Source organism: Phaenicophaeus curvirostris, chromosome 1 (assembly GCF_032191515.1).
Source record: "Phaenicophaeus curvirostris isolate KB17595 chromosome 1, BPBGC_Pcur_1.0, whole genome shotgun sequence".
Lineage (NCBI taxonomy): Eukaryota > Metazoa > Chordata > Aves > Cuculiformes > Cuculidae > Phaenicophaeus > Phaenicophaeus curvirostris.
Genome location: NC_091392.1, coordinates 150128822 through 150154565, shown reverse-complemented (window position 1 = coordinate 150154565; position 25744 = coordinate 150128822).

The following is a 25744-nucleotide window of genomic DNA, read 5'->3' as shown; positions in this document are numbered from 1 at the left end:
ACAAAACTAATCAGCCTGTCTGTGGGCTAAATTACTGACTTTCATTACTCAAAGGGAACATCAATGGAAATTGCAGCAATGTTTCTAACAGCTGGAAGCTAAAAAAATAAGATTATGCTAAAGGAAGTGCTGCTATGCACACCAGGAGGAAAAAAATCAAAATGCCTCCTTTGCTTTATTCTGTACAATAAACTTGAAATTATGACCAATTATAATTCTGTTTTGGCTGAGTTTTATTTTTGTTGCAGCTACAGAGGACAGAAATAATGGACAATTACTAGGATAGATATTGAGTTTTGAAAAATAATTTATCAGCTTTCACTTTATTAAATGTCACTATTGAACCCTTCTACGTAGGGGAAGTTACTGAGGTCTATAAATACCTATTCTAGCTCTTTTCACAGCAAGGAGGAAGAAAAATGAGGAAAATGTGTATACACTTTACTTATCTTCCCATAATGGTGATTGAAAAATAGATAGAACTGGACTGCAGAGATTTGCCATTGTATCAAGGAATTGCTACTATGTTCAACAAAAGTTTTGCCAGCCAGAATGGATGAAGGACTGTAACAACACATTTCCTGTGAATGATTCAGTACTACTGCCTCATGCACAGAGCTTTGACACAATAATAGTATATCTTAAAGTTTTTAACACCTGTTGAAAGTAAACCTAGCCTCCCAGCCAGTTCAAATGAAAAAAAAGGAGTTATCCACATGCAAGATATAGCAGCTCCCTGCATGGAGCCCACATTCAATATGAAAATTCCCTACCAGCCGGAATTCTGTAAGTGCTAATAATGATGTCCTCTTCTGACATCCCCTGTGGGGTCATCTTCCTGCCATCCACAAACTGAATTAAGGCTACTAGGGTGTCTCATAAAAATCATCAAGACCCTGTGTTATGATTATTTTTTTTTCCAAATAGGTTACAAACACCTTTGATTTATTTGTTGATTCTCCCAAAAGTCTTAGCCTTGTTGCATAGCCTTGTATTATATCTCTGACAGTTGCTGCCTTCAGTCCTGAAGCCTATCAAGGAAGCTGTTGAACAGACATGAATTTCAAGAGGAAAAACATTGTTTTCATTTATTTATTTATTTATTTATTTATTATTTTGTTTCCTTTTTATTTTATTATTTAGATTGTTTCAGTTTAGTTAACTAAATTTACATCCATATGGATATGTAAAGAAAATCTGGTATTTCTCACGTGTGAAGTTGAACAAACTCGACAACTACTCTATGCAATTTTATGTTGTGCCTCTAATGTTTAATTAAAGACATTCTTGCCAGGAATTTTATTGCTGCCTGTCATCACTTAAGTAAGAGATTTAGTGAATAGTAGTATATAGAGCTTGTGCTTATAGAGAATTAAATTCACTTTGCACAATCCTATGGAAAATGAATATCCCACTTAGAACCCTTAACAAGGTCACTGGTGAATGAAATATTAATGAAGCTTGTAAATGTATTTCTATTATTTACTATGAGTTTTTCACTAATCCTTAGAGACCCTGATGAGCTATAGATTGAATGCACATTTAACAAAGTTTCCTTTGAAAACACCTAATCAATTTTAATGACTATTGCTTTGAGAAGGTTTCACTTTTTATAATTTGCATGAGGTAAATATTGTGAAAAGAAGTTAAAAAACGTGTTGCAAAATTACTAATATAACCACCGTGTTAAAAATTTAGCTTTCATGGGAGCCATGTGAAGCAGCCAGCACAGAGCAATCAGGTATGTCTTTATTTAAGTGTAGTGGAAAGTAAAACATATATTAAAGAAACCCCAAAATCTTAAATCAAAAATTAGATTGAAACAGTCAAATGTTTTGCTTTAATTATTTTAGATTATGGAATTTGAGTTCAATAATTTTATTGTACTCATTTTTACTTAAGGCTCATTCACATGAAACCTTTGCAAAGGAAGAAAGACTTTTCCTGTATCAACTGAGCAAACAACTGGGGAAAAAACTTGAGTTCAGAGAGGAAAAAGAGAGAGAAATGGTAATCAGTGAAAATAGAATAGAAAGTTACAGGGCTGGAAAGGAGCAAAGGGCTGGAAAAGAGGAAGAATCAGAACAGACCATGTATGTCTCAGCCAAAGAGGAAAAGTGTTTTGCAGGTACAAAAAAGAGACAAAATGGAGTTTGTTGCCAATCAGAGTCTGTGGTCTGGCAGCAAGACTAGAGAGAAAGACAAATTGGACACAGCAGCAGGAAAGAATTAATTTACAGATCCTTGTTGGTATTCTGCTTTACTCAAAAGAACTTATTTCCCTCTGTTTTCAAACATTTACTCTTATAATGTCTGTTTCACAAATACCCAATTTCAGAGATTTAAATATCTCTCTGGTATTCTTGAGATGTTTTCTTTAAGTACTGAGGCAGACTATTTCATGCTCACAGTTCTAGAAGACATTAATTTCCATGCAGTACGCACTGAATAAAATTCAACGAGTGAAGTTCTGATTATCAAGGAAAATATTCTTTTAACTTAATATAGAATTAGAAAGTAAGTAATATCATTTTTCTCCATTTGTTTACTTTTAAGGTGTAGATAATTTAACCCTGAGTTGAATAATTATTTTTTAATTTATTAACTACTTAATTGGAATGAGGGCACCACAAAGTATAATCCATGAATGTTGTAAGTGATACATGGGTATAACATGGGTTATAAAATATAAAATATATATAAAATATATATAAATATATATAAATATATATAAATAATATATAAAATATTCTGATATTTTCCTTGTTGTTTGATTTCTATTCATAAGGTGGCACTTGATCTAAAAATTGGAACAGGTTGTTTCAATAAAGCTAGTTCGCTGTTTTAATGCATGTGAGGTCATAAGCTGCTTGCTTACTTTCAAAAAATTACTTTAAAGCTCAAAGGTGTTGAACATTTCTTCTTTGGAGTCACTAGAGCGCCTTAAATTAGTTTTTCACTCATTAACAACATATAATAAATTTGAGCTGTGAAAATTTGTTACACTGTTCACTGTTAGACATTTAAAATATCTCAGAAAATGAACTTTCACTGAAACTGTCTCTCACTTTACTTTTGCCTCATTGAGAAACTCAAGCAGTCAAATGTGACAGCCTAGCAACCTGGGTAATTAATATCACTCACAAACTAGCACTGACAGTGAACAAAATCTTAATTTTTTTGGTTTTGTTGGATCATTTGCATTTCTCTGACTTTTTTAATTAAAGAATTCAGTTAATTCAAACCATTTTTTTTGGGAAAAAAGCCTAGCACCACTCCACATGCCGCCCCCCCCCCCATCCCCAATCAAACAGAAATATGACCCTAAACCCACAAACGTGATATATCTGAGAAAAAAAAATATGCAACAGAGGAAAAGGGTATATATGCTTTACAGTGTGCAGTCTGGTAAAGCAAATAGTGAAGGAAACACTGATTGATAAAGAAATGAAAGAACAGTGAAATCAGAAATGTCCCCATGTCATTCAACTGAAAAAAACCTGTTTCAGGATAGATAAAAATAAAGCCGAAGCATTAAAAAAAAAACCAAAAAAAAAAAAAGAAAGAAGGAAGGAAGGAAGAGAGAGAAAGAAAGAGAGAGAGAAAGAAAGGAAGAAGAAAGTTAAATATTGTACCTGGCAGCATAACTTGTGTTATGTTAAGAATATAGTACTACATATTTGGAATCCTTTAATCTCAATCTATAATATTGAATAATTGTTACTGTGTACTGCAGAAGATAGCTCATGTCAGCCATAATATATAAAATGTGTTGCCAGTTTCGACAAATCTAGAATTGGAATGGTACATTTTGGTCTTGAATATTTCACAACGCTCATCTCACAGCTGTAAAAGATGAAACCGGTGGCAGGATATGTTTCTCTTTACTTCTGCTGCTTTGTATGAGTGGATAATGCCACATAAGGTAAAACAAGAAGATTCGTTTAGTATAGTCTGCTAAACTGGGGATTACCAAGGTTTACTCCATTGAAGTCATCTTGCTTTGCAAGCATTAAAATCTTCTGACAGCTGTCTGTTTCTATGAAGCTAACGGCCAAAGCCACATTCTTGTTTCCATTTTATCATTATTGGTTTTGCTGAAAGCCATGCAGTTTAGCAGGATGATAAGGCACAGAAGTATATACCCCTTAGACAACTCAGTGCTGCTGATAAAAAAGCTGAATTGATAAGTATAATTCCCTGAGGAAACCTCAGACACCTGTCCTCCAGATGTCTCCTCAGGATGATGTGGCTTATGATGAAAAGAGTCAGTTATGGAACGATCTATCAAAGACATAAAGAAGAATTTTGTTTTAGTTTGGTCTTTTATGATTCTTTGGCTATCACTTTGGCCTCTAGTTTTATCATGGCAACTTCAGTAGTGTGAGATTTTGTAATTTATGTACTATATCTATTCATTTCTTAAAGACCTCTAGATGGAGGGGACAAGTGCCATTTCTAGAGGCAGCGATGTTTCCCCATGTTGCACAGAAATTTCTTTAGGACTGAAAATAGTTTGTGTTTTTTGCTTTTGTTTTCTCTTAGTGTGAAATAAAATTCTGAGAACAAAATACGCTTTGAATGCATGGGAAAAAAAAAAACAAAAACCACAACCAAAATCAAACCAGTCCAACCCTCTTACTATTTTATAACCAGTTAGGAAATGCTAGGGACTGGAACTAAATGACAGTTAATCTGACTAAAATAGCAAAATATATCAGACAAAGGTTTCTTTTGGAGATACAGAAAATCCAATTAAAAGTCTTTGATGAAAGTTTTAAAATGAATCATACTCCGTTAACTTTTTGATGGAGAAAAATGGTTTTCTGTTGCTAATTAAAAATGTGACCTCTATGTGACTTCTATATTAGTCTTTTTAGTTCATAAACTGAATTTATTTTAAAATATCAGAAGATTGCCAACATATATTATCTTAATCCAAAAGACTCAATCGTTTCTATATTTCCCTTCCTTACTGCCAATACTCAGCTAGATCTCATCTCCTAGAGAATTAAGAGGTAGCAATTTTTTTTCCTCCAAGTGTTGCACATGCACACACACAAACCCCCTACTTAGTGGAGTCTTCCAGAAATCTTTTTCACTTGAATATGCATCTATGGCTGCAGGTTGACACACAGGTTGCACAACAGCATATTTCAGATACAATCCCACTGACATCAGGATGGAAATTTTGGTGCATTTGATTAATATTGTTTGAAATTAAATGCTCTGACAATCCATGATGTGCTTTTTCTGGAATATAAAGAAAGCATATTTTCTTTTTTCCTTCACGAAAAGTAAGAACAATTTTTAGATTATGTACATTTTCCATTTTCATATCTGTAGTGGAGATACCATATTCTTTTGCCCAAATAACTGTTGATGCACTGTCCTCCTTCACTAATGCATTATAATTGTGTTTTATAATACTTGTAATAAACTGAAAGCTCTACAAAGAAACCCATGGTGAAACTCAATTGATTTTCAGGGTAGAAAAAATTTCTCTGACATATGTCACTCCTTTAAAACTTGAGCTGAGACTGAAAACACACACTGCCTACTAACCAGAAATTCTTTGTGTTGCTCACTCAGATTCCCCTATGTTGCTGAAACTCTTATTAGAAAAATATAAGCACTGCTAATGAAAAATTACAAGAAATACAGTAATATAAGAGTTTTGAGGAATGTAATAATGATAAAAGTGATAAAAACAAATTTTATACATCTTAAACTACATTTTCAATAACCTTAAATTTGGATGAATATTCTGCAGAAAACATAGGATTTATCTGAAAGGTAGCATAAACAAGGAGTCAATTCAGATGCACAAGAGCTGATGACCACTCTTAAACCTGCAGGAAATAATCAGTTGACTAATGCATACGTATGATAAATCCACTGGCAAATTCATCCATTGGGATGAAAATTAATAGTACCAAAGTTGCAAGAAGATGATGAAAAGAAGGATACATTCCAAGTTGTGAGAAAATTATTTTTCTGATATATTAAACCATTATATCAGTCTGATGAAAGTGCAGAGTAATTGATTGTAATGATTTTGGGTGACTCAAAGTGGTGTTACATGAGGCTGCTTTAGAAACTGCACTGCACTCTCATTTTCCTGTTTTTCTAAGAATGATTTCAGTTAATTTATCTTCCAGTGATCATCATGATTTTAAATTAGTTTAACATTTTAATCAAAAAATTCTCTACAGCTTTTGCATCTAACAGTATCATCATGATTACTAAAGAACATAGGATGAAATCAGCAAGGGAAACTTTACAAAGTAAGCATGGTGATATTAATTAGGCAGGATCAGTTGTGAGAAATAGATCATCTCTCAATTATTTTTGCTTTAATCATTAATGGTATTATTATCGGTATTATTATTACATATAGAGGGATAATAGCTTCTAATTTTCAATTTGACTATTTTTCTTTTGTAAAGTTGCTTTCAGAAATGAATGAGTTTCAAGGGAGTGAAACATTCGAATTAGGTAAACAGGGACATCATAAGCCTTGTAAGAGGACTTTACAGGAGATAAATTATGGGGCACATTATTCTAATATGTTTCTGAATTATCAGAATGTTTAAATTTACAAAAGAAGTTTCAAACGCATCTACTCTTAAGAATCCTCATCTTTGATACATACTAAGTAGAAGACTGTCTTGTTCTCCTGCACAGTGTTAAGTTTGTGTGAAAATCTTAAAATATATTTGCATGGTCTGATAACTTAACCTTTGGATTTAGGCTTGTTTTGAAAGAAATGTTCAGAAGAACAGCCTTTTATCTTCCTTTGACTTGGATTATGTCTCAGAGGGGAAAATAAAAAATGTTAGCGATTACATCACAAAACTATGTGCCAGTTTGACCTGACTTCACCTCATGTCTTCTTTTCTTCTGGTGACTTGGAACATCCAGTGTCTCAATGGTCAGCATATAATAAAGCCTGGTACTAGAAATCTTGTTTGTATTATGATTGAACTGTGCACTGCACTTTATGTATTTTGCTAAATATCATATTTATATTGTATTTTGAGTATAATTTGTAACACTGCTAAATCAGAAACCCCATGTAACATCAACTATCTTCAGATATGTGAACTTGATACTAAACATTACATTCTCCATATGTGGAATACGTAAAAGAAGCTAGTCAGAGAGCATTGAGTTGGCAAAATGTATCATCACATGCTGTGGTTTAGTAGTCTCATATCTTACTCTAAAAGTTTATTTTCAACAAGGTATAATATTCAAGTTTTATTTTACCAGGGGCATTTTGTTCAGGGACTTTCATTAGGCCCAAACAGACTTTGCGAGTAGAATGTAGACAACTTAAGTGTACAAAAGAATTATTAAAAGCTTAATACACAAAGGGTACTAGACTAAGTTTTCATTTGAACTCCTCTGACCACAATATCTTTTCTAGCCAGCCTCTAGTCAGGTTGTGAAAAAGGAATGCCAACCTGTGTTCCAGATTGTTTCTTCCCCTTACTGTCTTATACCTTTCCATTTTAGCATTCTCCTTGAACCCTGGTTCAAATAATAGTCCTGTCTGGACATTCCTACTTCTACCTGCAGTTAAACCTTTCCAATTTTGTACAATTCAGTCTTCTAAGCCTTTTCACCATTCATTTTCACTACTTCACAGTCTCCTCAGAAGTCTGAGTCAAGGTGACCAGGCTGTTCCATACTATGGCTAAGGCCTTGTATGACAGGCAGCTGAAACCCCGGGGATGGGACAGAGTTTATGGACAGGATTACAGAATGAGGGAGTTGCAAAACACAGAGATGTCTAAAACCACATGTTGCGTACCCAATACTGTATCTGATCTATTGGCCTTGCTGCCAACCATTCCCTCTTAGCAAAGGGAAGTAAAGCTTTTGAGAAAACAACATGACAGGAAAGGATCTGTTCACAAGCTCTTACTGTAGTATCTCAGTTTATTTGTACAGGCGACAGATCCATCTCATCCTGAGAAGCAACTTGCAGCAACTACTGAATCAGTACCACAGATCTGTAATAGCCACACTGATTTTCCAGTCCCGGCTCAGGAATCTGCATGTACCTACCTGCATACAGTGGTACACATGTACCATGATAATGTCACTGGGAAGAAGAATCCAAAAACTTCTCTCTTTGATATTGTGGATTTGATGTTGTTTTTTAAAAGCAAGCAAGTATAACAGAATTTTATGGAAAAGGTAATACTTTATGTTTTAAGATTTGTTGGGTTTTTCTCCTCCAGGGATGAGGGCTACTTTGATAGTAGTTTTAAACAGGATTCCTATATTTGAATTGTGAGAGTAGGTGAAGAATTTGTTTTTAAGTAATGTACTACTGAAAAAAAACCAGAGAGAACAAAAAGTTAAACAAGATCATGAAAGCTTTTAAGTATTAGGGTAAAGTTATTTAAGTAGCTCAAAAAAAATTAGATCTGAATGGCTATTATCTCTTTATTCTTGGAATAAGAGTAGGTGGGTACACAAATTTGCATATCTGTACTCCAGAAAAGCAGACCTTCACTTTTCCTAGAAGAAGACAATAGATAGGAAGTTGGCATAATAGCCCCTAGTAATGAATGAAGCAGTACTGACTACAAATGAGAGCTACTCAGGGATAAAATTATGTGATACTTCAAAAAAAAAAGTATGATTTTTCTCATTTGTTGCCAGATATATTAAATTTCCAGGACTACATTATGTTGTGATTAGAGGGGATTTCAACGAAGTACTACAATGGTGCTTCAGAAAAATACATGCCTAAGTACAACAGGTAAGTAAATTAAATTCTAATTTTGCACTCTGAGAAACCTAATGATAGAATATTAATAAAATAAATTTTAAAAATGAATGTTTAAAAAAGAGTATTTTAATAATTTCTGTATCCAGTAAAGTTTTGCAGTATGCTGGTGATGTGCCTTTGCATTAGTGGAGAGGGGCTAGATAAGACTACAACATTTAAATTTTCAAATTGAAATCCTAAGTTAAAGCTAATAAATACCCGAACACATGAAGAAGGTATTTATTACTAACTCTCCCAACTAAAATGTGTTTTAACTTGAAATGAAGGAAAATAAACTATGTTCTAATTAATTTAAAGAAAAACAAGAAATTAAGAAGCTAATCTTCCTAGTCAATAAATGAACTGTACTGAGGTTGCAAAATTCTTTCACTGTTTTGAGTCTCTACAGTACATGAGCTTCCAAAGGAGAAAATTATGAAATTATCTGTGCTGACCATTTACCTATTCAGTAGTACCTCCTTGATACTTTACAAAACATATTAATAACCAGTCTAAGGTCTGTCAGATCTAATATATTTTGAATTGGAGGCATTAGTCATCATTGACCTATCTTATTCTGAGACAAATAGTTTCATTCGTTCAAATTACACGGTGTCACTTTGTTGTTTCAGTCATTACCATGCCACAAAGTATATTTCTAAATTGACATTTTATCTTGTAACAGTCAAATCACAACCTAGGTTTCTCAGGTTCTTTGGCAGTCTGAAATCACAGCCAAAGTAATTCCATATTCTTATATATATTAATTGTAAATCAATGTAGGAGTTGACGCACATACTGAGAACTGAGTTATTTTTACTCATCCTGACAATTTTTCTCTGAATATGAAGTACAGTCAACACTGTCATCTAAGAGCTAAGCTCATTCAAGCTCTTTAGTCTTAAAATATCAAAATGCCACAAACTGACAACTAACAAAGCAACCAAGCAACAAATAAACCATTTATCTATTTATCTACCCTTGTTCTAAAAGCAGAGGAAAGATTTGGAAATTTTGCTCATGTATTATTCATGTTGAGATATTACCTTTTCTATATTTTTTATTATTTATTATTGTTATTCCATTAAAATATAGGCAGGATTTTTTTTTATTGTTATTCTTACTTTTATGGACTTGAAACACTTCAGTCACAATGTACTGTTATCGGCAGGCAATTACTTGTTCCTAGGTCATTTCAAATTGCTTTTAACTTCTCAGTCCCTGAAAGACAGGAAGAAAGAAAAGTATTCCTTAGATAATTTGTATCTGCAAAGATCTGGAGATAATGTCCGAAGATGAGGGTAAATTCTTTTCAGAAATGTTATAGGAAATAAATTCTAATCTCCTAATGGACACGATGGAGAAGTTGGCATCATGAGGTTCAACAAGACCAAGGCCAAAGTCCTGCACGTGGGTCAGGGCAATCCACAGTTTCAGTACAGGATAGGGGATGATGTGACCTGTCAAGGAAGACTAGGGGGTACTGGTTGATAAGAAGCTTGACATGATCTGACAATGCGCACTCGCAGCCCAGAAAGCCAACCATATCCTAGGCTGCATCAAAAGGAGCGTGGCCAGCAGGTTGAGGGAGGTGATCCCCAGTCTTTGGCTCCATTTGCTGCAGCACAGAGTTTTCCACGTTAGATGCAGCCTTTCTACAGGTGCCCAGTGGTGCCAGCACAAGGTGCGGGGAGGAGGAGAGCCAGAGCAATGGGACATTTGAAGGGAGATACACTGACTTCAGCACGTGGCTGAGGGACGTATTAGGGAGCACAAGAACGGATCCCTTGGGCAGTGCTTTTCCCCTGTGAACACCTTCAATAGTGTTCACCAGCTGCTTTTGACCGGCCCTGCTTTTGCATAGCTTATTGCCATAACAGTTGTCTTCTGGATCCTGCCTGTCTACAGGTGTTTCTGGTGGTTGATAGTCACTCCTGGTATTCCCTGGGAAAAGCCCACGGATGTTTTTCCAGTGTTGTGGCCAGGGGGAAGCTGTCCAGCTCCAGGTCACTGCATCAACACTGGGGCGGCCAGGGCAAATAGCCACAAAAAAAACATTCGAGACAAGAGGCAGCAGGCAGCTTCATGGGCCAGGTTGCAGCAAACAATCAATAAGCAAAGGTAGCACAGGGCAGACCTTTACCCGCAGCACCTGAGCCTGCCTCTCTCACTTTACCAGCAGCACAGGGTCCTGTAAGGTGCTGGGCTCCCCGCAGTGCTCAGCAAAGCTCTGTCAGGCACCGCACCCCAGCGGACCCGGTGCTGCTGCTGTTCTGCGGGTGCAGCCGAGCTCTTCGGGTGCCACCAGAGATGATGTGCACCTGTATGTAAGGCACAGGTGGACGAGGTACTAAGGGGAATTGTTTAGTGTTTGATAGGAATGGTTGGACTCGATGATCCCGTGGGTCTCTTCCAACCTGGTTATTCTATGATTCTACGATTCTTCCCCTCTATTTCTCTCTTGTGAAACCTCACCTGGAATATTGTGTCTAGTTCTAGAATCCCCACCATAAGAATGATATGGAACTGTTAGAAGGGGTCCAGAGGAGGGTCACAAAGCTGATCAGAGGATGGTGAGATACTGGCTGGCCAGTGAAATTGTGGATGTCCCACCCCTGGAAGTATTCAAAACCAGGTTGAATGCGGCCATGGGCTGCCTGATCTATTGGTATGTGTCCCTGTCCATCCCAGGAGTGCTGGAACTAGTTGATCTTTACTGTCCCATCCAAACCAAATTATTCTAGAATTCTATGACACTAATTTCAATGTTAACTGTACCGATTGCTGCTGTGACAAATTATAGTCATCTAGTAAGGTATATATATATATCATTTTTGAAGTGAAAGATAGATCTGTTAGTAACTGTCAAGTGTATTACAACTGGGTTTTTTTAGCACCTGCATCATACGGTCCACATCAGTACAGAAGGTTAAAATGGAGTGGCAAGTCCAGTCAAAAAGGTTTACTTAAAGTAGTTGCAGAGTAACCTTTGTGAATTATTATGAGATTCCATAAACCGAAAGTTGTTATTTTACTATTTTGTTAGGATCTGGGAATAAATCAGTAATCAAAGTATTGCAAAATATTTTATTATACCATGAAAGCATACTTTGTGTGCTGCAGGCTTACTCTATGGACAAAGACTGCCAATATTCAGAGTGCAAAGAAGTTTGGGGTTGTTTTTTTTTGTGCAGAAATCACCATTTTCTTTGATGAACTGTAAAACCGATAAAAGATAAAATTTAAATTATAGCCAGTAGTAAATTAATATATTCAGATGTAAAAATAGTCTTCATTTAAGTAAAAGTGCACCCCTTTTAAATGTTAAGAAAGACATCTCATGCATTTGAATAGATGTACTTTATTTTGATGCTTCACAGAGTAATAGCACATACTTGCATTATGTTTCAGGAGGCAAGAGACTGGAAATATATTAAAGTGTATGTTTTACTTCCTTAAAGGACACTTGAAGTAATTTTCTCTTCCTAGACAATTAAAGAGATGGAAGGTGAATAAAAAACAAAGGCAAAAAGAACACCCTGAAATAATTAATTATTTGTTAAAACAGCAATTTTCACAGGCTCTTGTAGATACACATGGTTACCTAAGCAGTGTGTAGGCTTTATAAACTTATAGTGGCTTCCATTTTATTGAAGTAAGGCATTAAGTACAGATAATGGTTTAGTATTAGAAAAGCAGCCACTTCTAAAGGCTGAGAGAATGCAGAAACAAATTAAGATACAGTCCAGAAACAAGAGAGCAGTGGTAGTGTATCTTTGAGGAACATTTTTGTTTAAAATTATGCAAAAAGGAAGGCTGCACATCCTAGAGGTTTTGAAAGACCATAGCAGGAATTTATGAGTTCTTATAACTGTTGCAAATTAGATTTTTAGACAAAACACATATTTAAGTAAAAGTAATAGAGTTTGGTGATAAGGTCATGCTATTTCTTGCTGTATGGAAGAATATATAAAGAAAAATTGGGTTATATGTGTTTATAGATAAAGAATTCCTTATTCTTATAGTCAAAGTATTATATATTTACATATACATATGTCCTGTTTGGATGTTCTGTCTACAGTTGCCGGGGAGGTCTGCTGACTGCTTCCAGGTGTCAGTTTGCTCTGAAGTCCAGGCCATAGAACATAGAACGGTTAGGGTTGGAAGGAACCTTAAAGATCATCCAGTTCAAACTCCTTTGAGATGTGCAGGGACATCCCACTAGATCAGGCTGCTCAAGATCCCATCCAGCTTGGTCTTTAACACTTATGTGGATGGGGCATCCACAACTTCCCTGGGCAAACTTTGCCAGCATCTTACCACTCTCATTGTGAACAAATTCCTCCTTATGTCTAGTCTGAATCTGCCCCTCTCCACTTCATAGCCATTGCCCCTAGTTCTGTCGCTACATGCCTTTGTAAAATCCCTCCCCAGCTTTCTTGTATGTTCCCTTCAGGTACTGGAAGATCACTATAAGGTTGCCCCGGAGCCTTCTCTTCTGCAGGCTGAACAACCCCACCTCTCTCAGCCTGTCCTTGTTTGGGAGGTGCTCTAGCTCTCTGATTACCCTTGAAGCCCTCCTCTGGACCCATTCCAACAGTTCCATACCCTTCTTATGTTGAGGATTCCAGAACTTGACATAGTACTCCAGAAGAGGTCTCGCAAGAGGGGAATAGAGGGGAAGAATCACCTCCCTCGATCTGCTGGCCATGTTTCTTTTAATGCAGACCAGGATATGCTTGGCTTTCTGGGCTGCAAGGGCTCCTTGCTGGATTATGCTGAGCTTCTCATCAGTCAGCAACCCCAAGTCCTTCTCCGCAGGACAGCTCTCAGTCGTATCACCCCCCATGCTGTATTGAAACCATGGATTACCCTGACTCAGGTATGAGACCTTGCATCTCATGAAGTTCACACAGGCCCACTTCTCCAGCTTGTCTAGGTCCCTCTGGTGATAGCTCATCCTTCCGGCATGGCAACTGCACCACTAAGCTTGGTGTCATCTGCAAACTTGCTGAGGGTGGACTCGATCTCACTTTCTATGCTATTGATGAAGATATTAAACAGCACTGGTCCCAGTACAGACCTCTGAGGGTCACTACATGTCATGGAACTCCATTTGGACATTGAGCTGTTGACCACCACTCTCTGAATGTGACCATCCAAACAGTTTCTTATCCACCAAACAGTCCACCTGTCAAATCCATCTCTCTCTAATTTAAAGAGAAGGATGTTGTGGGGGACCACATCAAAGGCTTTACGTAAGTCCAGATGGATTACATCTGTTGGTCTTCCTGTGTCCACTGCTGCGACTACCTCAACATAGAAAGCCACTAAGCTGGCCATACAGGACTTGCCCTTGGTGAAGCCATGATGGCTGCTATTAATCACCCCCCTGACCTCCATGTATTTTAGCACAGCTTCTAGGAGTATCTGTTCCATGATCTTCCCAGGTACAGAGGTGAGGATAACAGGTTGGTAGTTCCCAGGGTCATATTTTCTACCCTTTTTAAAGATGGGTACAATGTTACCCTTCTTCCAGTCACCAGGGACTTCTCCTGACAGCCTTGACCTTTCAAATACTATGGAAAATGGTTTGTCAATCACATCAGTCAGTTCTCTCAGGACTCTGGAATGCATCTCATCAGGTCCCATAGACTTATATATGTTCAGGTTTCCCAGGTGCTCAGATCTGAGTTTTTGCAAAGCAGATTCTCAGGCATCAGATTTCCTGAAATGATTTTAATGGAAGGACACAGCAGCATGGTGACTCTGTGGAAAGGAGTTGACATGAACCAAGAAATCCCTGGGCAATTTTGTCCTTACAGAAAATTTACTTGCCTCCTCATGTTTAGCAGTAATTTTGGGGTCTTGGGTCTTATCATTCCTCATTGAATTCCTTTGCTGTCTATCAGACAGTTCATTTTTTGTCGTGGTGCAGCTGGTGCTGGTGAACTGTATCATTGGAGCTCAAAGAAGGCTCATTAGGCTGTTGTATACATGTGAAGAAGTGGTTGACTCATAGTCAAACTGCATATTGGTGGGCTCTGTGTGGCTTGGCTGCAGGCAAGACTTCAACTCTTCTGGATCCTGAATCAAACTGCTGCTTGTTTGTTAAAGGGGGTGGGGAACACATCCATCACAATAACTAAGGGTCATGTAATCACACAGGATCAAAGAACTGCAAGGGCTTGAAGGGACCTCTGGATATCATCTAGTCCAATCACCCTTTTTAAAGCAGTTTCAACTCTGTCTGTTGATCAGGGCACTAGAGGAAAGGCAAAAGTGAAGTATGACAATATTGGGCAAGCTCTAGGCCATTTAGCATAATTTCATCAACTCTGACAACAGGGTTCTGTATAATTTCATTTTTCATGGTTGTTTATAGCTACACCCAATCCAGTAAAAGATTCTTAGGGGGAACAGTAGGGAATAACAAATTTGCTATTTAAATATGTCTATGTTTATATATGCAAGGGTTTAGAACTAAGGTAAGATATAGCTGCTTTCCCTCTTTTCTCAAGGTCTGGTTTAACACTGATATTCAGAAAAGTAATGTTCTTAATTTTCACTTTGGCATGCAAGAAATATCTAGAAGCATTTTTCACTAACATTTGACTCTTGCTTTGTTTTAATCCTAGTTACATCTTTTAACTAAGGGTGTTCAAAACCAGTCAGCAGATTACTTCACATTGCATGGCTTTTATCATGTTTGTCTTGAACATAAAAGCTCCATAGCTGTTAATATTCCTGGCACATGTCCTTGCCTCTCAGCATGAAGTTCATTATCCTGTGTAAGACAACTTAACCTAAAGATAGCCTTTTTTAACTGGGCATCAGCCTGAAAAATCTGAGGTACTGAACTATCAGTTTCACACACGGGTCTATTTCATGACAGCACTCAGACAGGCTTTAGATGAGGATTGGCACTGATATTGTTCTTTGACAGTCCAGCAGTCGGGTTCAGTGGCTTTTGAAAGATTAAGTGCTCATAAACCGCTCTTCAGCATAGTGTCTTATAAGAATGCTGGACAGAGCTTCTTGTATTGTTTGTCCTAGGTTTCATCTTGTTTCTCCCAAGTCTAACAAGTATATGAATAAAAAAAACCAAAACTCAGTGATGAGGATATTAATAATGAAATGTAAAAAGTTGCTTTTATTTCATTGATTTTAATTCCTTCCCAACACCAAATGGATGCATCAGAAAAGAGAATAGTCTACTCAGTTACTGGCTTAAACATGAGAAAAAGGAACTTATTTATATGCTGGGAAAAAAAATAGTTCTAGATACCTGAAGAAGTTTGAATATGAAATGATAAAAAACATAGTGTTAAAACAATCGTCCAAAAGAATACATTTACTGCCTCCATGGAAATCCTATCCTCATCTAAGAGGGAAGGAGCAGCTGGCAAAACAAAAGCCAGCATTATATCTTCAAATTCAACAACAATACACTGTGCACAGTCAACTTTCCTGGAAAGAAAAATGCTTGTTTGCTCAAAAGCTATATTTAAATGTCTCAAAATAACAACTGGGAAATCAGAATGTGCCAGCTAGGTGATGCTATAACCAATACTCTCTCATGAGAGTAGCTGGGAATAGTAGATGGATTGAACTGTTAAACTAACAAATGATTGACGCTTATCCATAATCTTCACAAAAGGCTGCCTTAGGATATGAACAGATAGCTTAAACTACTGAGTTAATAAACTCGTAGTGCCTACGGCATCAGTTTAGCAAACTGAGAGCCAGAAGATGCTCCCCAAGTAGTGAAAGCTTATAATTGAACATTGACAAGATATTTACATCAAGCAAATAACCTCCCAGTGCATTATCTGATGGTCTTTGGTATTTTGACAGCAAGCTGGAATTACTGAAACTTTTGTAAAGCAAGTGTTCAAACTTTCAGAGTAGATGAGCAATTTAGAGATTCTGATGCAATAACCTCTCTGCAGTTTGATTTCTGTTGGGTGTCGGCATAATAACTATAAAGAAAATTTGATTTTCATACTACCCTTTGAACATTAGTATCATCTGGAATATTATAGCAACCTTCCAGTACCTGAAAGGGGCCTACAAGGAAGCTGGAGAGGGACTGTTCACAAAGGCTTGTAGTGATAGGATGAGGGGGAATGGGTATGAACTGGAAAGGGGCAGATTTAGACTAGACATTAGGAAGAATTTCTTCACCATGAGAGTGGTGTGTCACTGGAAGAGGTAGCCCAGGGAAGTTGTGGCTGCCCCATCCCTGGAGGTGTTCAAGGCCAGGTTGGATGAAGCCTTGGGCAGCCTGATCTAGTGGGACGTCCCTGCCCATGGCAGGGGGCTTGGAACTAGATGATCTTTGAGTTTCCTTCCAACCCAAACTATTCTATGGTTCTATGGCTCTATAATTCTATTCTACTTTTCATTTCTATTTAAAGAGGAAGCTGCTAGAATGATTTACAGCAAAATAAAAAAGTAAATTGACACAGTAGCAGAATTTCTAATGGACTTAAAGTATAGCTTATCCTTGTGTGCACATTTCTACATGTGCAGAAGACCTTATCTACAAAGATACTTTATTTAGAACTGAGAAGACAGTTTAGGTTTGGCCTTTCTAATGATGGGTTTGAACAAATCCCTAAGATTAAGTTCTCCATCTTTTGGGGATTATCCTATGAGTAACTGTCAGTCCCTCCCTTACTGGGAAAATGGTAAGTGAAGTAGGGAAAGGAGCTGGAGAAAGGGAAGGAAGTTTCAAGATGCTTACTTCTTCAAGTTCTCACCACAATCATAACGAGATTAAGGGTTTCATGGATGTATATAATTATAGTACTCTGGAACCTCGGACATATCTAATCCAAGCTCCTGCTCAAATCAGGGCCAACTCTGTGATGAGGAGTGGTTGTTCAGATCTGCATTGAGCCAGATTGTGAAAAACTCAGTGAATAGAGATGGAACAATCTCCATGGATAACCTGCTACAACTGCAGTTTTCATATAAATAATAGCAAGAGATTGGAGGAAGAGGTGAAAGGCAGGAAAGATTAAGAGAAATTTTAAAGAAAGGTAAGTTGTGATTTATTTCAGCCCTCTCCATGATGGTATATCTTGTATTTACTGATTAAGGGGTTTTGTTTGGTTTGTTCAGGTTTCTTTGGGTTTAAGTTTTCTTTTGGTTTTGTGCTGCATTGGGTTGCTGTGTGTCAATTCCAAAACAAAGATGTCATTTTATAATGTTGTAGGCAAAATGCACATTATCATAAAAAATCAAATTTTATTAATATAAACTTCAAATCAGGATAACAAAGGAAGTTCCAAAGGACATTTTTGGTTAGCTTGCAGATCAATGCTAAAGAATGTCTTTTAATTTTACTATTCATAAATTCCACCCATTAAAGAACTTCAGTATTTTATGTGAGGTAATAAATACTGTATTGCCATGAACACTGTGTTGCCACAACAATATGATCTGAGAAGCTTAAGTCTGTAAATCTTGACTATTTCATGTTCTCAGGCACATCTATAAATATGGTATATGCTTTAACTTTTACAGGCTGTATTTAACAGATTATTGAAAACAAACCAAGGTTTTACTGAAGCAATTGTAATCTAGTGTGTGGTTTTGCAAGCTTTTTTTTGTAGTTAAACAAGCAACACAAATCACTGTAATGTAAGGAAACATTATGCATTGTTGAAAACAATGGAAGTTATAGCAAACAAAACTAAATGTAACATTACATTCCATGTTTTTATTCTGCAGAATATTACTTGTATATGCAACTGTATCACTGATACACAATGTTCAACCTTTAAGTTAATCCAGTGACATAATAGACCTCAAAATACATGAGAGTTATATTTTTCATGTGCTGCATGGCATACAGAATTATCTAGTTAAAAGACTATTTTGTACTAAAATTGTATGTGTCTGCAAACTTGTGTCTGCAAGTTTATTTTGCTGTTTTTATCCTAACAATCTATGACATTTTCACCCAAAACAATGATACTGTGTTTTGTGTCCTTTTGCTTGCTGTGTATATAATTGCATTGATTTGAAGACTTATATTTTATGTCCCTTCTGCTCATATGTGGAGCTATCATATAAATGATGGAGTCCTGTGAAAGGTTTCCCCATGACATACATATTTCATATGTTGAGGTCCCACAGTAGTCTGCAGAATCCATAGGAATTTCTTGGTTCGTAACTCATATTCTAAAACTATAAGTTGATACAGTGTTGAACTGAAGCTAGAGTATATCAGTAATTTCATTTAAAATCCATGCAGTATAAAGATAGTGAAATAACTACTCTTACAATATTCAAATTATGGGCAAGGACACCCATTTAAAAGACTTCTGCATTATCAGCTAAACTATCTCTAAAATGGGTAGTGTAGCAATGATGCTAATAAAAGGGAAAGCTCAAATTGAAAATTTCAAAAAGATACTACAAATTCAGTGGAAAAAGAAGACAGAGGATTAGTAAATTGTAATTTTTCAAAACCGTAATTCATTTTATTTTATTCAGGAAACGTCCCCAAAATAGACACCTAAATAGACTGTGCTGATAGTTTTGGGGCCTTGGGCAGCTTGATCTAGTGGTATATCACTGCCCATGGCGACGGGGTTGGAACTAGATGATCTTTGAGGTCCCTTCCCACTCAAACTATTCTATGGTCCTATGATTTATAGTTTTCAGAATACAACGGAACATTGTTTAAAAAGTATTTTTGAAGACATAGACTCTTATTTCCTCAGAAAAAAAGGCTATATTCTTAATGTGCAATTTATGTACATAGAAATATGTAATATATGATATAAAATATATTTTAATATAAATATATTTACAATATACTAAAATATATTAAAATATTTTATGAATGTTTATTAAAGTGAACAAGGAATTCTATACGTAACTCTATGTTAACTGATTCAACCTAGGCTAGTAAATGTTTTAGATACTAGATTGTGACTAAATGTGTATTCTGGCTTCCTTAGAATGGAGCAAAAATATTTTCCAGCTCTACTCTGCATACTATGCACACTGCTATACTCTAGCATGATAGGAGATTTACTCCCTTACATGTTTTTGCTAGACTAGTCTAGAAGCAGATACTATTTTAGAATAAATAGGTAATTGAGTAAATTATTCAGTAGTGGAATAATAATAAAAAAAAATTACCTAGTACTTAAATAAATAATTAGTTCTTAGGTAAGCAGAAAAAGTTTGGCTCCACCTGCAGACTCTTCTGATCTTTGGAATTTTTTTATGAATTAAGAAATCTGTGTGATGTTCCAATGATGTCTGAGGAAGGATATATTTTCCTTTCTCATTGTATACCACGATGGAAGCAAAATCTAATATTTGGTTTAGTTTAATTATATAATACAAGTTATTAATTCAGGTATCCCCTCCTCTTCACAAAGGCACTTTTTCTTCTGAGATTATTGTCAGTAACTAAGTGTGACAAAAGTAATTAAAATTGCTTTTTCTGACAGCCTGATGGTCTTCAAAAATGAGCATCCGTTAAATGTATTATGGTGAAATTTTTCCTAGGACAAAATGCTCTCCAAATTCAATAGTGTTAAAATGATGCTTCTTCCATCTGGTAAGTGGAATTCATAGTCTTTGGATTAAAACTGTTTTAATGAAACAACAATTATCTAGGCAAATGCACTCATAAAAAGTTCCATTTTCAGTGAAAATAGGCTAGCAGAGATTTTGTACTGAGACAGAATCCTTTTAACTGAAATTAGTTCAGTTATTTGCATACACGCAGTCTACAGATGGAAGGGAGATTCAAAAGTAAAACACCATCTGCATTTGTCTTTAATGATAAGTTATATGAAAGTCTATGAATCTCATTTTCAATAACTATGCTGCAAAATAATTCAAAATATGTTCATGGTCCTCATTTGTTGTGACTTTGCAAAATTATTAGTGCAAAAGCCATCTATGTCTAAGACTGTCAGAGGTACAAATATATCTCTTGCATATAAGGATGTAATTAAGTTTTCTTCCATATACCATTTGCAATATGCTACCGTATCAGCTCTGTAATCTACAGCATATGTATTTCTAGCAGTATTGATATTCTCAAATATGAATGATATAAAATTTTCTGAAACTTTTGTGATGATCATTAACATGGTACCATAACCTTGCCAAAATATAAGAGGAAATAAAAACATTTGTGTTTTGTAACACAATCATTGTGAACTGAAGGCATGCAGTATTTTTCAAGTGTGTCTTGGGTTTTGAAAAGACACACACAAGTTTTATTACGCTAATATTTTTATCAGCTTTACCCAGTATCACATGAAAATAAATCGGAACATGGAAGAGAAAACCAAGAGGATGCCAGAACTTTTATTTTGATAGTTACTAGTGCTCAACATTTGTTTTACAAAATTCAAACAATAAGTAAGAATCTTGGGAAACAATATTTGAATCTTAAACTGATAGGGTTTTAAGTTCACGTTTTTTCAACCAAAAGTGTTAAATTTATTCAGAGAAATCTTTGGTTTTAGTATTGGGAAGGTTAAGTACCATTCACTCTAGGATTCAATTTAACTGAAGAATTTAAAGAACAGAGTGAGCACACCTAACTGTACACAGAGTATGGTACACAAAAAAACCCCATAATTTCCAGTGTTTCACATAAAACTGCATATAAATTTTCCTCCACTATTACTACGTAATTACTTATCTTATGAAATAATATACATAAAAAGAAAATTTAACAGGTTTTGTGTCTACACATCAAGTCCATTTAGATCATTATTTTCTCAGATGTCAGCAGAATATCTCCCACCTGCCCATTCCTTTTTGGCATTCTTCAGTTTTGGATTGTATGACATTCTTCTTAAACATCAGGCTTCACCTCTATACTGTTGATGTATGTGCTTTATCCTCAATATAATACTTAGGCAGCATTTTTTTCTTTTAGGTATATATTTTTTCTTTTTTTCCTGAGTGTCACAGACCAGTCTTTCCATGGCCAGTGAAAAGATGTGTGGTCAGATGTATGGAAAGTTGCCATCAGATAAGTCATTCCTTCACAGAAGACTTAAACTCTCACAGTTTTCATATCTTATTGTGTCTTGAATAAAAACAAAATTCTATTTGCTTGCTTGCTTGCTCACTTCCTTCCCTCTTTTTCTTTGTTTCTCTCTTTCCTTGTTTCTTTCTTTCCCCCCTTCCCCTTCCTTTTTCTTTTTCTTTTTCTTTTTTTTCTTTTTCTTTTTCTTTTTCTTTTTTTTCTTTTTCTTTTTCTTTTTCTTTTTTTTCTTTTTCTTTTTCTTTTTCTTTTTCTTTTTCTTTTTCTTTTTCTTTTTCTTTTTCTTTTTCTTTTTCGGCTCTGCAGTCTTTCTAATAGTCCTCTCTTCACATAGACACTCATACACAGAGTTCTCTTTGATCTGTATCATAAAGAGCACCTGAGGGTTGTTGTCTGAGCAGTCTTGACATGGTGTGCTGATAACTTTTCTTTTTAAGAAGAGTATTTATATCATCTGGGTCATATAGTTTGATATGGAAGTGATGTATCTTTGTACTCATGCTGAATATTTGCATTAAATGGAACACCTGAAACAGACAAAGTTGAAAACCAGTGGCATAAAGCATTGTTGCTGCGGTGACATTTTTAAAAATGGCAGATATTTTTTTGCACTTATTTTGTTACTTTTCATGTTTTCACAGTTATGTAAGAACAAAGAACCTTGTTCCACGGGTAATTACTAAGGGTGCTGGCTATAGAAACTAACTCTGAATTCCTAGTGAGTTATTCATCATACCTTCATACTCCTGCCATCTTGTCTTTCCTGATTCAGTCACCTGATATCAGATAAATTCTTTTAGTGTCAAGTGAATTGTAAAAATCCATCAAGGAATTTGATCATCTATTGTGGGTTAAAACTGGCAATGCCCCACACAGCCACTCACTGATTTCCCCCTGGTGGGTTGAGGAGAGAATCATAAGAGTAAAAATTAAGCAGCAAGTATGTGGCGATTCTGTGCAAAATTATTTCCTAATGGATGCTTTAGCTAAAGCTGCAATGCACAGGAATGAAAACAAGAGACATCTTGCATAATATAAACCAGGGATGTATCTCTCCTAATGTGTAGATGAGATCTCATGTTTTTACTGGAAAACATGTGATCTACACATGTTTGGGTTTTTATTAAATGTGTTCTCAAACATCTGTGATTTTGATATTGCAGTATTATCCTGTTTGTAAAGGATATTTCACCAGAAAATTTACTAAAAAACTTTTTATACTCTGTTTTGTAAGACAATTAAACTTACTGATCAAGCAGAACTTACCAATTGTTTACCAAGCATGTAACACCAATATTATGACTATATAGTTCAGAGAAGAAAAGTAGTGAACATAGCTGACACAGTCAGAGGGAATTTCAGAAAGTAAAATAAATTAAATCAAATAAATTTTCACCAGATTTTGTTAGCTAACGGAGAACACATTAGAAGTGTAACAAAATTTGTGCTACTAGATTTGCATGACCTACATTCCTGTGGTTAATAGCAAAGGGCAAATTTAGGTCAAAAAGCTCACAAAAAAATTCAAAAAGGGCATACATGACTAAAAAGAAATTGAAAAAAAATCTGTGAGGAAATACAAATGTTACTCTTTCAGTTAGAGAAACCCAGATTTACAGTTTTCACCCTAAATAAAATCCCAGGAAAATCATTGAAGTTTTTATAGAGGTGCATGTGAAATGGACTGCTGTGTACACTGGACAATGGCTACAATGATTTCAAAGTCTAATTAATTAATTTATTAAAGTAAAAGGGCGTTAGCCAAATCATGCAGCATAACTGGCAGGTAGCATATCTAAAAGTCTGAATAAGACTGTATTGAACTGGACCAAAGGAAGCAGCTGTTTCTGTAAGATATGCAGTTAAACTGCCAATATGAACAACTGAATTAACACAGTGTGAAGCCTTTACTATTGAAGAAAGGAACAGAAATATTGATTTGGGAGATACAGCCTGACCGATAAAGCACGCCCCAATTAAATAAACAAATTATACAGCTACACCTGGAAAATGCACACTAACAAGACTTGTAAAGCATGTAGTATTACCAATAAACAACATAAAATAGAGTCATCTGAAATGTTTAGTACATGTCAAGAAAACAACCCATGAGAATTCATGACTCCAAGAGAGTCGTATTACACAGTATCTTTCTATTATTTCAATTTTTTCACTTTGTATTAAAAAAAATGATTTATAAAACCGATTACTTAGTACTTGCTCAGACAAGACTTAACAGATGTACATTTGAACAAATAACATCTGCAAAATCATATCTACAGTAGGCTTATAAGTCATTGAGAGGCAGAATTACTATTTCATATATATTTTTGAAGTCCTCAAATCTGCTTAAGACAGATATTATTTTTCAAAATTTGGCCCTCAATATAAACCACAAAAATTTAAACAAATACACAAACAAAACATGACTACTTTTACCTGCAAAGGAACTTGAATATTCTACTGATAATGGTACCTCTTTGCCTCAAAAGTACAAAAATAGAAAATTATGCACACTAAAACAAGAACACTTGAAATGAGGAAATATTTCTTTCTTGATTTGTGATTTTATAGGTTTTATAATTTACTATCCTTATAGTATAAGAAGTTTTCCATCATTAGAAATGAATGACTGTCTTATAAAATTATTATGGATAGTAGAGTACTAGAATGCATGTGTACTAGATGTGCGTACTAGAATGAACATTCAAATGCATTTACCTTAAGCTTCACAAATGAAGCTTGTTCTCAGCATTTACTCTTTCTTAAACTAAAGGTGTCATGGTTTAGTTCCACCTGGCTATATTTTGGCAGCTGAAACTGCACAGTTGAGCTTCCAAAATCGCTCCCTCCACAACCCCCTTCCACAGAGAAAGGGGAGATGGAAAGTTTAAATGAAATGATAATAATTAAGAAAATAATTAGAAAGTAATAAAACATATACAAATTTGTGAGATTGTGCCCCCACCCCTCATTGACTGTACATCACCACAAATACTTTACATAGATGGAATGGAATACCTGTTGGTCAGTTTAGGGTCACTTGCCCTATTCCCTCCTCCTCCCAGGTGCACACCCCTGCTGCCAGCTCCAAAATGGTCTTGGTTAAATATAAGCATTGGACTTTTTACATACCAATGCCCTGTGTTATCAGTTTGGGAGAACACTGTCTGAAAAAAACATGCTGTTAGCTTTCAGAGAAGGAAGTTACTTGCAGCAACTGCATTAGTAACAAAACTGACTAATATAGCTCAAACCAAAACAGAAGGTTACAACATGAAATAATCCTGTTTAAAAAAGCTTTTACAGAATAAGGTCAGAAGATATTAAAGCCTCAAAAAATTACTTCAGATAGAAGTGTTGTCATCTTCTGTTACTTAGGCAAGGTGAAGAGGGTAGAAATTTTTATGGGAAGCAATCCTTTTGTGATCTGAATTGCCTTTTGATAATGTCTGCCTTTTATTCCTGCTCTGTAAAGAGTCATCATACCCTGACTGAGAAGCCCTAGACATATGCTTAAAAGCTAGATTAAAAGTAATTATTTTTAGCATGTATTGTCAGAATGACAAAATGAGGTAGATTCAGATTATAGACTGGATTTTCACTATTATTTCAGTTTTATTCCTCTCTTCATCTTGTTAGCATTATCTTTTAAAACAGAGGTAGGCTGAGTAACAGATTTTTATGAATGCATTTCTCTTGAGCAGAAAAATGGACTAGATTGTGATTATATGCTATACTTAGAAAAATCTGGACAAATATAGTTGAAAATTATTTTTCTCAAATTCAGTCTATATTTGAGGTCCAAATGAGATGAGAAAAAAATGAAACTTTAAGGAATGATGCCTGCCTTTCTGTATAGCTCTGTATCCCAAGAAATGTACTTCGTACTTTTTCAGTTATCTTAGATTATC